Here is a 13,075-nt window from a genome sequence, read left to right as displayed (position 1 = left end):
CATATTTTACCTTGTCCAAACACAGAGGTTTTAATAAGGCAGTCATCTCCAAGTCTCTTTAATTTTGCATCTGTATTAGTAAAAAAAAAAAATGGAATGTACAGTCCCAATACAGACATATCTATATGGATTATTCACATATATTTATTTTACTTTATATATTATAAAGCATAAAAATTAAAGTTAAAAATGAATAAGATAAAAATAATTTTTGAATAAAATTATAATATTTTACCCACACCCTAATAGATTATTCAAGCAAGTCTGCTGCACATGTACCCCATAATAGAGGCAAGTGTATTTGGCCATTTTCCTGCAATATCATATCTTAAGAATGACTAAGTCCTATTAGTTTTATCTCTGAATTTATCTCAAATTACCACTTCTTTTCTTTTCCCACCACTGTGGCTTTCAATTAGAATCTCTTCAACAACTCTTACCTGAACTCTCTTGCTAGTCTCCTTGCTCCCTTTAGCTCTTTTTCCCAATGCACACTTTATCCAGTGGCCTGGATGCTCTCTCCAAAATTCAGTACTCATTGTGTCTCTGCTCTGCTCAAGTCCTTCATTGGCTTTTCATTGCCTGCAAGACAGAGTTGAAAGCTCTGAGCATCACACAGACTGTCCTTACTCACCTTCCTAGTTTGCCTTCCTCGTTTCCCACCTGACTCTGTAGCTATGTGAAATTGACTGCAGCTTTTGAATGCACCTTCTTTCTTTTATTTTCACTTTTGTGGTATTTTATCTACCAGAGATGGCCTTCTCTTCTTGTCTACTTATCAAACCTCAATATTCAGTTTAAATATCACTTCCCTTAGAAGGTTTTCTTTACTTCCCTTTGCAGAATTAAGCACTTGTCTTCCTGTATTTAACACCTGTTTGTGTCAAATTGGGGCAATTATCATACTACTCAAACAATTTCTTTCCATGTCTCTGTGCTCCTAAATGGTAGAAACTGTGCTCTTTTTTATTTTCTTGAATTATCACTATCTATCATATATTAGGCATGAAGCAACTGCCTGATCTGCCTTAACAAACAGAGTGGATGCACAAATATTAATTGAACAATGTATAATTTTGGTGGCAGTGAAGGAAACCTTTTAGTGGGCAGTCTGCAACAAATAATCAAACAAAAATATTTATACAATATATAGGATAAATACTTCTTGTCTAGAGTTTTTACTTTTTTTTCACAGTTCCTCAACTTAAGGTCAATTTTGAAGTCGTTTCCCTTATATTGACCACCCAAAATAATTAACAAGGATAATACTAAATAACATTTATGAGTGTTTACTATTTGGAACTGTGATAAGCAATGTATTGCAATATCTAATTTAGCCATTTCATAGCCCTGTGAAGTATTTCATTACTAGTATTTCATTCATCTTGCACATGAGCAAGTTAGTGAGGTTCTGAAGGGTGCAGGGTGACTCTTTCCAATGAAGTGAAAATGACAAGGTTTAGTAGATTTGTAACTACAGGATCTTTACCCAGATGCTCTGCTGTCTTCAGGCTGCATATCTGCAATTCTCTTTTCAGAATACCTATCCTGAAATTCAGTTCCTTCCATGCTAGGTTGGAACATTTCCAGTGTTCTTAGGATAGCTGCAAGTTAAATGTAATAAATATGACAGGTTTACATAATGTATGTTCCATACAGTTCCTGAGATTTGAGAACTCTTCAGAAGTCTCCAGACCAGATTGTTTATATTAAAGTCAGATGATTTCTTTCACTGAGTGTTTAAGCTTCACTAGCACTATCTCTTGTATGATATTATCATCTGCCATAGTTGAGATAAACACTCCTGCAAATGAAGTTTTTTTATTTGTATATGTTTTGGATAATTCTTATGACATCAACAACCTCAGCAGAAATTGATGCTAAATTCATTATTGATTTAATATTCTTCATGGATACCATAATCAGATTAACCTCATAAATAAATAGATGGACAGGGAGACAGCTTAAAAAATTGTGTTTGCTTTTTATTATGTCAAAATGTTGTTTGCTAATTTTTTTAATTAGAAAATTATAATCCATATGCTATTCACTAGAAATTGGTAACAAAGATGGAACAAAAGCAGTAAGACAAGAAGAATTGAGTGATGTCTAATTTAAAATGTGAAAAAAATCTATCAGTTTACTCAACTGCATAAAATGTACAGGTGTTACAGTAGTATTTTCTTTCTTTCTGGTTTGGTATAAGTCATTATTTGATAAAGTAGGTAGTTAAGTGACTACTTCAGTAAATAACCTAAGAACAATTCTGCTCCTCTGAATGTGAGAATGAAAAAGACTTTTTCTTTTACAAAATTTTAATAGAAATTATCAACAACTAATAGTAAAAAAATATTGAAAACAAATAGGATTTTACATTTGATAAAGAAAATATTTTGAATATCCTTTGGAAAATGTGAGCTATTTAAGATTCATTTATTATTTTCTGTATTCAGTAACATTTAATACAATTCATCATACAAGTAAGACTGTATAGGCCTTCACAAAGCAAACGAAATAGATTTCTATCTACTAGGAGCACATGTACTGCAACAGACACCATTGAAAACATACCCAGAATGGGATATAGTTAAATATCCAACTGAAACATCTAAATACATGATTATGTGAGTAATTATTGATTATCCTGTATCTGGATTTCACTGTCTTGGTATTTTAGAGATGGCTAGTGATTGTATTGTCATATTGTCATCAAGACTTTCTTTCTTTTTTTTTTTTTTGATGGGGTCTTACTATGTTTGCCAGGTTGGTCTTGAATTCTTGACCTCAGCAATGCTCCTGCCTCAGCCTCCCAAAGTACTAGAATTACAGGCATGGGCCACCACACCCAGCCCTCATCATCAAGACTTTTAATTGCAGTTGTCACCTGCACTTTCTTCCCATTTAACCAGGAAAAGCTTTATAGATAAAACGAGTTTTCAAGAGGATTCTGAGTACAAATGCAGGAAGATCAGCATAGAGTAAAAAACAAAGAAGGTAAAGAATTAATAAAGGAAAACTTTAAAAGGATCTCATTTAGTCCAGATTTATGCCGATGACTCATATATATACCTCTACCCTGACCTAGCTCCCAAACTCCAGACTTCCATACATGCTTGCTTGTCATCTCCACTTAGACATTTAAGAGTACTTTCAGATACATATGTTCAAGATAAAATTTTTGCTCCCACCCTCTTCCCATTCCCCAATATGTTACTTCCCTAGTGTTCTCCATCTCAATAAACAGCACGCTCATGCACCCACCCAATTAAAAGTCCTCTGGGATCTGACTCCAAAACATGTCCAGATCCATTCACTTTCTCTTGCTTTGTGCCACCACTAGCTGTTGTCCAAGCCACTATCATCCCCTACCAGATTACTTGCACAGTGTGTCACCCATCTGCAGTCTCACAGAGGTCAGCATTACATTTGCCAGCTTAACTCAAATGGTAGCACATCTCCATTTAAAACATTCCAATGGCTTCTAACTCTCATAAAGTAGAACTCAGATTTCCTAACAAGACTTTAAGGATCTACATGATCTGGTTTCTAATCTGATTCTTGTTTTACCTCAATTTTTATCACTCTCCCCTTACAAACCTGCCTCAAATGCCATATTCCATATTTTTAACTGATTCTTCTTGCTTTAAACTGTTTGCACATAGCTGTTTCCCACACAACAATTCTTTCTTCTGATCTTCACTTGTCTTCCTCCTTCTGGTCATCCAGGTGTCACTTTTTCAGAGAGGTATCATTTCTTCTGCAGGACCTTCTACTGCCATCCAGTTTAAAGCAGCCTTCCTTCTCATCCCCTGAAGTCACTTTGTCTGACATCAACTTGTTTCATTTTGTCCTTAACACTTAAACTATCAGAAATCACTGTGTGTATTTGTCACCTTATTAGTTCACTATATGACTTCCTAGTCCATAGTCATCTTGGAGGAGGGTTGCAGAGCCACTTATTCACCTCTGTATCACCCATATTGAGAATAGCCCATAATCCATAGTAGATTGGTAAATGGTTGTCAAATAAAACAATAGAAACTAATAGACTCATTGACTTTTCAGGAGTTGGGAGAGAGAAGGGAGTTTGATAAGCTTGATTTCCAGGGATGCAGTCTTAAACTATGGAAATAAATATCTGAGATCATCTGTGTATCAATGGGGGTAAGCATCCACACTCACTTGTTGAATAGATTCAATTTATGACTGTCAAAGGAATTCACTTAGTCAAGTCTGATCTAAGTACTACTGATATACTAATATGCATGTTGTGAAGTAAGGATGAAGTTGCTTGATTTTTTCTGCTTTTTTGTTTATAAAAACAGGTGAAGTTGTAGGATAGCTTGCTACTTAGCCAAGGGACTAACATTATTATTACTCACTTAAGCAATGTTTCAAGTTCTGTTGTCTTTGCAATTACTTCAGAGATGAGAGATGAGAGCACAAAACTAAACTGTTAAAATAAGGCAACTACAGCTGGAGACCATTAACAGCAAAATTGGGTATGCAGAAGAGAGCAGTGGGAAGCTGCAGTTATCTCAACTGGAGAAGCCATGTGGAAGCTAACAACATTGCGCGGCATCCTGATCCACAAATAGTACCAGCAATGCTTTTTGATGTTATTCTTTCTGCCTCCAAGCTTCACAAAGTTCTCCACTTATTATTTCACTTACTCTAACAGTTTCATGTATGTCTATAAATTGGAAAAATATAAGACAAAATAGTGAGTGCCCCTGGAATTGGGAACAAGATTTTAAAACATCTCTGAAATTGAAGCCAATGACCATCAAAACACAATGGCAAAGATGAGCCCTACAGAGAAGTAACTGAAGCTCCTGGGAATTATTTGTAAGAGTTTTGCTGCTAGGCCTAAGGTGTCTCCTAAATCTTATCAATACTAGAGGTCATTATAATTCCCTTCTTGGAAATATTAATCTAAAATAAGATAAGATATATAATTTTGTCTGCCAAGAGGATGCTTTCAGTACAGAAAATCCCTGCATGGGGTGGGATGGGAGTGGCAAAGAAGTGGGGAAGTAGATATGTCTGACTGCTAGCTAATTTCTGAAACAGATATTGGTCAGATTACCATCAACCCATCTCTCCATCAAACTTCACCTAGCTTCAAAATCCCGTATGAGAAAGGAAAGCACATCTTCTTTTTACTAGTTGGGGCTGATATAGTTTGGCTGTGTCCCCATTCAAATCTCAACTTGAATTGTGTCTCCCAGAATTCCCACATGTGGGAGGTACCCAGAGGGAGGTAATTGAATCATGGGTGCCAGTCTTTCCCATGCTATTCCCATGAGAATAAGTCTCATGAGATCTGATGGGTTTATCAAGGGTTTCTGCTTTGCTTCTTCCTCTTTATTCTCTTGCCGCTGCCATGTAAGAAGCATCTTTTGCCTCCTGCCATGATTCTGAGGCCTTCGCAGCCATGTGGAACTGTAAGTCCAATGAAACCTCTTTTTCTTCCCAGTCTCAGGCATGTCTTTCTCAGTAGTGTGAAAACAGACTAATATCTTACTCCCTAAAAACACAGAACACTCACTACTACACAAGATCCTCACTGAGGACACTTCTTTGATAAAATAAGGACAATGATAATAATGAAAGTTATGTAGCCTTCTCTTGCGATTTTATTTACTTATATTAATTCATGCTTTTTTAATTGAACATTAAAACCTTGGAATAAACAACCCATTCCTCCTGTGCTTAGAAGATACACTGACCTTTCTCCTTCTTGGATAATTGCAATCACAAAACAAAACCTAGAAATGCTGAGGTGTGTCAGATTTTTAGAAAAAGTTGTGAAGGCTTAGGTCTGTTCTCTCCTACTCTTCCACTCTCCAAAACCTAGCTTTGCCATAGTCAGCTGTAAATGGCAACTGGTGACTTTGATATCTGATCTACTTTGAGTCTATCTTTGCCCAAAAATTCTGTGCTTGGAACCCAAAATAAAACTGACTTTTTATAATGTATTATAATGGAAAACTATTATCCAAATTGGATACTTATACTTACTTACTTATATCAGTAAATAAGACTTTTTTTTGTGCCAGTAATAACTTTAGCAGAGTAGTTTTGTTTTGTTTTGTTTTTTGTTTATTTGTTTTGTTTTGTTTTTCCGGCACTTTGGATGGAGTTTTAGTAAGTCGATTACTAGTGGTAGCCATTTATTTCCAACCACTTCCCTCCACCACTACCTTCTCTCATGATATCATTATATATAAATTGGATTCATTTAACCTATATAGAGAAGCTCATCTTTATAATAAAATCGTTAGACCATAATGACAGATGAAATGGAAAAGCGGCAGAAAGAAACAGGTGTTTCAGAAATATTTATGTAGCTCTGCAGAATGGCCGGTGTCAGTTGCAAAGTTACTATTAGCCAGAAGGTCTTACTGTGTGCATCCAGTTTGATACCTAGTAATATGTTTCTCTCAGTCATCCACAGGTAAAAAGTAGGGCAATGGAACCTGGGAAGGTTTGGGAGTAGGTCCTTGTGAAAGGCAGTGTGTGCATATTTGACTGTTTTGTGTGCATGTGTGTCTGCTTGTAAATGAGTGGTTCTAGTTTGGAAAAATCTGACTCTGAGGTCTGATACCTAAATATACATTAGGGTGCACTCTTTCTTAGCTACAGCATTAGGGAATAGAAGGCATGTCTTTTTAGCTCCTGCCCAGTGACATCCTTTAGACTTTAAATCATTTCCTTTACATTTTTATTTGAAAGAAGAGAAGCCTAAGAATAATAATGCATCAATGACTTCACCATTAGACTTTAGGGATTTGACTGCTATAATGCCATGGGCCCTTTTTAAGTAATAGTTTTTTTTTTTTCTTTTCTTTTCACTTTGGTAGTTCCATCAAACTGGGGCCGCTTTACTGAAACGGATTCATCTTTTTTTTTTTTTTTTTTTTTTTTAAGAAACATTACTTAAGGACATAAGAATAACACAATGTGAGGCTGATTTCCCCTAAAGATAGAATAGCAATGAAATGAAAAAGAAACAGTGACTATGTAGAGTCTAATCCTTCCCTAGAATAAAAAGCTGAAGTTAAAAGAGCAAAACTAGCCCATGCTTCTTAAGATGAAAGTGATGGTAGGGGGATTGCTATTTTGACCTAATGGGAACTGCAAACGGAATAAGGAGGTTACCTGACCCCACGCTAGTTTGTAAATGACTACTTTCTTACAGAACAATTCTATTTTCAGCAGCTGTCTAACAATTACATTCTTGGCTAATACACACACACGCATACACAAGAAAATGGTGGGTATACCCCGCTTCCTTTCTAAACCCAAACATTCTTGATTTCTACCTCAAGTGTTGTTTCAGTGGTTTTAGAGCAATTTAATTCAAAATAATCCTACATTATTCAACCAGAATTTTTGCCTTTCTCTTTAACTATCCTTGCTCAAGCGCCTTTTAAACATATTTAATGTAGGCATTTGTCTTATCTTTGCTGCTTTATGCAGATTTTAAAAAGACATTTGGGTACAGAAACTTGAGTCACTATTGTGTCTCTTTAGGGACACACTCAGGGAGTGATAAAAATTGTTCTTGTATCACAAATGCCAGCCAAGGCAGATTTTAACCATGCAGCCCTGTCACAGATCCCTCCTACTTTTACAGAGTAAATAGCATTCTGTCTTGCCTGTCACCATTTGATCAATGTCTTTATGATAAAAACACAATAGCGTTATGAAAACAGTAAAAGGAAATACGAAAATGATTAACACAAATGAGAACTTTGCAACCTGAAATGGGACTGCAAAGTGCAGGGTGGGGTGGAGGAAGCAAGACGATGAGGGGAGGGAGTAAGAAAGGAAACCACATGGTTGCACTCCGTGCATGCTTCGATTGGCTTTATTGATTCCTCGCCCTCTCATCGCTTCTACCTCCAAAACAGTCAGCCCACTCAAGACTTAATTATTTTCTTTCTAAGAGAGAGAGAGAGAGAGCAAGGGAATGAGAGCAAGAGCGAGGTGGGGGTGGGGGAGAGGAAGAGATGGAGAGAGAGAGAGAGAGAGAATCTGTTCATAAGGGAAGCAGTCATTGCTGCTCATTTTTTAAAAGCACTTAAGGGTCATTAGTCTAACACTGCAGCGAATGTATTATTCATTTTGCCTTAGCCCAATTTCTCAGCTAAGAATTTTGCAAGAAAACGATACACAGTTCAGTAGAGAGGTGATTGATCAAGCCAGAAGGAACAGAATTTGGGCATCCTGATAAAAATTTTTCTCAGTTTTCTCAGTTAGCATAAATCAATTTTATTTATGTAGTAACACTTGAATACTAACTACCCAATGCCATCCGTCAGGACAAAATTGATGACTATACCTTTAGGTTAATATTACTTGAACATTTCATTCTGAATAATTTATACACATTTCTGTCTGAGTGTCAATTCGCGATTGTTTATTTGGCTTCAGCAAGTATAGCTGAACCACAGCTTTCATTAAGAAAAGATTTTCACCTCTGTTTACTTTGTGCATTAAAGAGGCCTGTCCTAATTTGGGTCCTTGATATTTTTCCACAGGAATGGAAACATGGAACAATTTTGTGCCAAATCTAGGGTTGCTTACATCTTTTATTAAAGAGGCTTTTGCTAAATGATTTTTGTCATTCAGTGGAGAAAACCGCTAGGATTATATATAACCAGCTAAAAAGCTGGCAAAGAGAGGTGAGCAGATATTTAACAATAACACTTACATGTTGTTTGTGAAGAGGATGTGAGTACATTGCATTAACAGCCTCAATTGCTTTTTTCACTCTTTGCCAAATAATCTAATCTGTCCACCAAGGTTAGTGCTAACACCACCCTCTCCTCTTAGGTGACTTTAGATATGCGTATTATTATTCATCTTATGAAGAACATGATACATTTTATAATCACTCCATTTGCTGCTGCTTCTTCAGTTTTATGGTAATCACCTTCCTACTGGGCAGATAACATGAAAGCATGTGCATGTTCAGATTCTGTTACTGAAATGAATGGTTGATTATGAAATGCTGGTAAATTTTACGCAATAAGAAAACAGAAAGGCTTCTTCAACTCAACTGAGGATCTTCACCTAAATCAACCTGATTGTGTATTTTCACACGAAAGAAGGAAAGTCTTTCATTTAATATGAAAGATTCTGCCTATTACTTTTATAAATTCTCTTTCTCTCTTTTCCCTCTCCATCCCCTGCCCCCAACTCTGTCTTACACACACATTCCTTTACTTTTGAGAAACTTTCCCTCAAGCAGTTACCACAGAGTTCAGTCTCAAGAGAATGTCTGACAACCAATGGGAGGAAGCAGCATCTTATACATGGTAATATCTTAGACATTAGAGGAAAAGTATGGAAATGAAGCGTGAATTCCAAATAAATCACTCTGCAGTTTGATTTCTAGAAATAACATTTCTTCTGTGTTCAGAGTCCTCATTAGCAGAAGCCAGCAGAGCTGCAGGGTTTTATAGGTGTGCACAGACACTGTACATACACACACACACACACACACATACTGTTGGAAATGATTCATGGCTGCCCCTGGAAAGTGTACCTTCAGATTTGCCTCAGATATAATTACTGTTAAATAATAAAAATAAAATCTACCCATAAGAGATACATGTATGTAGGCACTGATCAAAAGAAGCCCATGCTTAGCTCTGCTTTGACAACCACATGTGCAGTTTCATCTCCTAAATACTTTGAATCATTTATTCAGTTCAACAGATAAATATTGAACTCCAATTATTTGGAAGACATTGTTCTAGAAACCACAGTGTTGCCGAGATGAGTAAGTCTGAATTTCTGAATAACTTTACAGGTAGTTTAAAGGAGGTTGAGAATACAAGTATTATGATAAATATCATGTTATATGTGTATATATAACATGTATAAATAAACAAAACAAAGTCAGATTTTATAAAAGCAACATAATAATACTGAATTGCTAGACCATGATACATTTTATTAGGGGCATTTATTTTGGTTGTGCTATGTCTATGATTAATAATGATATGTGCTCATTAAAGTTTATATGACAAGACTTTAATTAAGAATTTTTAAGTACTATGCACATACTGTATTGTTATGCAAGGATTAGAAGTTATTAGAGTTACATGTGCTTTTTTACAAAAGTAAAAAAGGTATTGTGCATTTTTACAGTCTCAGTTGGGAGAACAGGCTCCTAAAACATTGTGCTAAAACCAGACCAGATGTAGATAACATCCAATAGGCTTAAGAACTCTGGTGTTATGTTTTGTTTAAAAGGTGAATCTCATTATTTTGTAACAAATCCCAGATTATGTAATCATTACATATGTAATCCAAATATTATTAATATTAAAATAACACCTCAGTAAATATCTGTTTATTGTCAATATTGGGGATATAACTCTATGACATTAATTTGCCTTCATCTATCTTGTTTTTATAAATTAATAGAAATATGATTATACATTTATTGCATACATAATTTTATTTAATTAAGTGACAGCGCTATAGATAATTCTTATTAAAGTTTGATATTCTTAACAATCAATACTACTGAAGTAACAGTTATAACCATTGACCATTTCTAATATTATTGTCTCAATTAAATGCTGACTTTAAATACTCAATTTTCTGTGCAGTTGACCTACATAACTTTTGAAATAACTTTAATTTAAAATTATTTCTTTCTTATTCTTAAACTTTAGCTTGGCATATATTTTAAAATCCTACCCAGATGGACCAAAACAACTTAATGAATATTTCTTAGGGGTGACTTAAACCCAAAAAAGGCAGGAAAATGCTAGGACTGGTACAACAAGTAAATGACTGGATTCTGGTTCTTTGATAAAACTGCTCGAAGCCACCTAGTCTTTTTTATTAAGCAACAGTAATTTATAGAGTTTCTCAGAACTTAAATCTGTCACCGATATGTAACTAATGTTTTCAGATAAATTTCAGTATTGCATGGACAAATGGGATTGTTCATGGGCCGATAGGTGTCAAGATAAACTAATGATACAAGCTGCTCCTGTCGATCCTTTCCATGATTCCATTGGTGGGGTGGGTTTGGAGTAGGTCTGTTCTAGGGCTGTTTAGCCATTGTGTATTTTTGCAACCCACACGGTGCCGAGAACAAGAACACTAATCTTAAAATTCATGTTCAAGTCCAAAGTTCTACAAAGCTTCTTGGGGTTATAATACACTATAAATGCTCCCAATATGCCTTTAAGACGTGTGTCACCATATCCATTTTTTAGGGCAAGAAACCAAGGCTCAGTAGCCATATACCAAACTAGTAATGAACCTTAAATTAGAATCCAGATTCTTCTAGATGACAGAAATTCGGTCTGTCTCCTAAAGAGAGATGTATCCTCATTGAGAAATTAATCCAGGGTTTTCAAGTTGGAGCTCAAATAGAGGACTGATCCAATATTGGTCCACTGTTAGACTAAATACTGAGAATGGTTCCTTGGGGACAAGGTTGAACAATTAAATGTAACTCTATATGTGGATTTTAATCTAATAATTACTAATTGGTCAGAGTAATTGAGGTAGTCTCCTGGTCTTAGAATGTTAAAAACAGAAAGGATTTGAGATATACTCAAACCCACCTTTTTCTCTGAGTGATTTTCCCAGTTATCTTAAAATAAAACCATGAGAATTCATGTTGTTTGCTTTTCACATATTTCCCTTTGTCAGTGCTGCTTTATGAAAGGAAAATGATGCCTCATTAAGATTTTTCAAATACGTAAGAGAAAAGATAAAAATACCTGTTATATTCTATCAATATGAGCCATATTCATATTGGTAATTTGTGAAATCTATTAAGTGTAAAGTAATCACAGATGCTTTGCTATTGTCTTAGTCCATTCTGGCTGCTATAACAAAATACCATAGAATGAGTGGTTTATAAACAACAAAAGTTTATTTCTCACAATTCTGGAGACTGGAAAGTCCAAGATCAGGTGCTGGCATGTTGGGTGTCTGACAGGAGCTCACTTCCTCATAGACAGCCATATTCTCATTCTAACCTCGTGTGGCAGAAAAGACAAGAGGTCTCTCTTGGGCCTCTTTTATAAGGAAATTAATACGATAATACTGATTTGCTGGAGGTTAATACTAATAAACCCCTAAAGATTCCACCTCCTAATACCATCAACTTGGGAGTGAGGATTTCAACATATGAATTCAGGGAGACAAAAACATTCGGACCATAGAAATAAAATATAATGATTCCTGACACTGTGGAATACTGCTCAACTAATCTGCCCACTCTGGATATGAGAATTCTTGCCTGGCAGTTTTCCTTTTGATGCACCTGAGAGAGAGCTATCTTTAACAATGCCTGAAGGAGTTCCTTAACATGTGTTTTTCAAATAAGGAATAAACTATATACGGTTCACCTAACATAGTAAACTAATATTTTGAGATATATGTGAATGAATATGTATATGCTTATATACTTATATTCAATAAATTGATTTGTTTAAGGTTTTATTCCTCCTTTCCTCATTCATTCAGTTTTTCATCAGTTTAACACATAGTCAACAGATATTTGTTAATCATCTCTATCAAGTACTGGAGATATGGAAGTCAGTAAAACATTTGATCTGCATTTATTAAAATCAATTATTAGGGAAAATTCTTGGAACAATCAGTGGCACTATGTAAAAATGAGATATTTGGAAACAGACGAGATAGTAGAATGTGATTTTTAAGTAAAATATGCCTAAATAACTATTTTTAGGTGAAATATGCCTAAGTAACTTGTCCTTGAAAAGAGATAACCTCTATCTTTGCACTGAGGAAAATCTTGAGAAACTCCCAAAAAGCTCTGCTTAAAGCCCTTTTGTTTATAAATTCTTGATTAACCTTTTGGTACACAGATCTTTGTATTAAAGTGGGGAGAAAAATATTACTTTGGTTTTTTAAAAATTATTTTATTATTTTTTTAAGTTCCAGGGTACATTGCAGGATGTGTGTGTTTGTTACACAGGTAAACGTGTCATGGTGGTTTGCTGCACCTAACAATCCATCACCTAAGTATTTTTTTTAATTTCCATAGGTTATTGGGGAAGAG

General features: G+C 35.3%; 1 long non-coding RNA gene across 2 annotated transcripts in view; it reads right to left on the bottom strand.

Annotated features, from left to right (window-relative positions):
* LOC140709920 (uncharacterized) overlaps positions 1-13,075 on the bottom strand; it is a 269,429-nt gene that overhangs the window by 21,982 nt on the left and 234,372 nt on the right. Inside the window, exons 3-4 of one of the 2 annotated variants that reach the window (XR_012090700.1) lie at positions 441-582; positions 10-70 (exon numbers count right to left, since the gene is read on the bottom strand). This is a non-coding gene — a long non-coding RNA (uncharacterized lncRNA). Of the gene's footprint in view, positions 1-9; positions 71-440; positions 583-13,075 lie in introns of those variants that run through there. The other variant, XR_012090701.1, reaches the window with a different exon arrangement.

This window comes from Chlorocebus sabaeus, chromosome 23, assembly GCF_047675955.1.
Source record: "Chlorocebus sabaeus isolate Y175 chromosome 23, mChlSab1.0.hap1, whole genome shotgun sequence".
NCBI classification, from domain to species: domain Eukaryota; kingdom Metazoa; phylum Chordata; class Mammalia; order Primates; family Cercopithecidae; genus Chlorocebus; species Chlorocebus sabaeus.
The sequence above is the reverse complement of the archived record's forward strand: the minus strand, read 5'-3'. Positions and strand labels throughout refer to the sequence as shown.